At 39.8% G+C, this 2,864-nt stretch overlaps 1 pseudogene; it reads right to left on the bottom strand.

Moving 5' to 3' along the window:
• Positions 1-1,277: 1,277 nt before the first annotated feature.
• On the bottom strand, positions 1,278-2,599 carry LOC143629458 (U-box domain-containing protein 26 pseudogene; annotated as a pseudogene).
• Positions 2,600-2,864: the final 265 nt, after the last annotated feature.

The raw sequence follows: 2,864 nt of genomic DNA, 5'->3' as shown, positions 1-2,864 counted from the left end.
TGGCAACTAGGTATATCTTTATTGAGTGACCAAATATTACAAGTACATAATGTTGTTTATATAGAGACTGAACTAGGATTAGTAAATTATTATGCAAGAAATCTAAACCGGGCCGGGCTTGGGCCCGACCGCCCACACCCGTCTCCTCTTTTGACTTCATATAATAAACCGGGCCAACAAGGCCTACGAACCCAACAATTATATAGCTTGAATCTTGTATATGAGCAAATTTGTATGTCTAGCTAAAGATGTTCGGCTAGAAACTTCAATTTCTTTTGGTTAAAGTATCATCTTAAATCTTAATGGGGTGTTCGATATCTAAATTAGGATCGAAAAAATCGTAATTCAAATCAAATAAAAAATCACAAATTCGAAATTCGATGATGTGTGTGGGTCCCACTTAGTTTAATTTTTATTCTTTTTTGTGTTTGTATACATTTATGTAGTATTTTATAATATATATAAATTAGTAGTAAGGTATTTTATCTTCTTTGTTTTTAATGTTCACAAGCATTTTGGCCATTTTGTTATCTAGATTAGAGGTGTACAATCGGTTTAAAACTCAAAACAGGATTGGGTTGAAATCGGTTCGGTTTGAATAACAAAAGTTTAAACCGGTTTATGATCGGTTTCGGTTCGGGTTGAAACAAGTTTCTTGACAATGTACAATCGGTTTTGGTTCAGGTTTTGATCAGTTTCGGTTCGGGTTTTGCTCGGTTTTGGTTTGGTTAATCGGTTTGGAACTAGTTTTTATGGAGAAAATTACAATCCGGTGGTTTCAATTGGTTCCAAACCGGTTTCTATATAATTGGTTTCAAACCGGTTCGGTTTCGGTTCGAACTTCGGGTCGGTTCGGTTAACCGGTTTATTTGCCCACCTCTAATCTAGATTAACCGAAAAGTTAATAGAGGTTCGTATTAATACATAAACCCGTTACAAAACAACCTCAAACATGCAACTTTTCGAAAGATAATTATCAAACTAATTTATCTAAACCACATGAACCATATGTAATTAATTTTTAGAAAATTACATCGTAAATTAATTAAATGACTCTGAATAATCTCTCACACCATTCACAATTCCACATGCCATTCTAACAAGGCGTATGGAACACAATATTGAAATAGAAACCAATAACAATTGTAACTTTTTTTCCCACTTAATTCATGTTCAACTTCTATCAAGATCATATTTACAAAATACCAAAAAAGAAAAAAAAAACCACCTGTATTCTATACACACCTTATAGAACCGTGGTGTTCTTTTACAAATTCCTTTTTTTTTTCCTATTAACTAAAAGATTGGATAAAAATCATGAAAATAAACAATTTAAATTTTAAAATATTTCAAAACGGAACGACGTCGCTGCAGGGGTAATAATCTGAATTCACGCCGGAGTTTTCCGGCCACGAGTTTTTCAACAGTTTCAACAACATTTGTGCTTTCCGCTTGGCGCGTTCCGTACAATCGCTCTGTACAAGCAACAACAACTGCGTCAAAACTCCGGCAGCCACCGCCTCCACTTGCAACCGTTCAACGGCGGAACACAACGACAGCAGCGCTCCGGCAGCGTACTCCGTCGCACGGTCGGATATTTTCAAAATAACCTTCACTAGCAACGGAACTGTAAGCGTGTGAGACGCAAACGCCGCGCATCCTGACGGAATCCGGCATAGTAACTCTACCGTGGCCAACGCTCTCTCGGCGTAGCATTTTTCGAAATCCGGTAGCCTGTCAATTAACGCCTCAACCGCTCCGGCTTCAACGGCTTTGTGACGGTGTTGCTTCACGATGCATAATGCGAATAACGCTTTGATTCCGACTTTTAACGCTCTCGTATATGTTAACGGATAATCTAATATTCCGATTACTCCGTCGAATATCGAGTCATGACTACTAATTTCAGCTCGGAGCTCCGGCGAGCTTGTTCCGGCGATCACGTTTTCAAGTAAAGCCGCTGTGTTGACTCTGACGTCAGTTGATGAATGAGATAATAAAAATATTAAATACGAAATTCGATCTGGTACAGAAGATATTATCACACACTCGGTTTCAGTAAGCGGTAAAACCGAGAGAATCACGAGCAACTCGTGAATCAACTCGGACGAGTTACGACTCGTTTCCGAAAACAAGACCTCGAGTAAAATCTCACACGCGTTTTGCGTTTTAACAACTAACCGATTCTTCTCGGAGTCACGTACAAGTCCTTTAATCCTTCTAACGGCCGTTAACTTAACTTGACGTGAGTTTGACGGCGTTGAGGCTTGTTTAAGCAACGACTGGACGATGACCGGATCAGCCGGTTGCTTCGGAGTCGGAATCCGTTCAACGCCGTACGATCTGTTGGCAACGCACCAGTCCTGGATTAGACGGCGGAGTGTTTGGTTAGGGATGAGTGTGAAGTCGGTTAACGGAAGACGTGTGACTGGACACGTGGTGTTTCCGGTGGCTATCCATGACTCGATGCTTGACCGGTCGTATGTTTGACCGGTGGTTATGATGACTGGATCCGTCATGAGCTCGAGTGAGACTGGGCATCGGAAATGGTACGGGATCTGGACTCCGATGTCTAGTGGCTGTAAGGTTCCAGGCATGTTTGTTATTGTTAGGTGGTTAATTTGGTTGTTATGGTTATACAGAATTATGTGTATCTATAAAATCTATACATACAGAATTAGGGATGAAATGAATAGAGTTGATATGGGAGAAGAAGATGTGTGGCTCTTTTTATGTTACAAGTTGTTTGTTTCAATCTATCTATATCTACACACGTGTGAGGGTATGTATGTGTGAGTTTATTGAATTTAATTAAACCTGAGTTGTTGAATGGTGGTGGGGTGTGGTCAAAGGTGCTAGTTGTG

Source organism: Bidens hawaiensis, unplaced genomic scaffold (assembly GCF_021521415.1).
Source record: "Bidens hawaiensis isolate Kalapana, Puna unplaced genomic scaffold, B.hawaiensis_p1.1 tig00005195_1, whole genome shotgun sequence".
NCBI classification, from domain to species: Eukaryota; Viridiplantae; Streptophyta; class Magnoliopsida; order Asterales; family Asteraceae; genus Bidens; species Bidens hawaiensis.
This window is presented reverse-complemented; position numbering and strand designations above follow the sequence as displayed.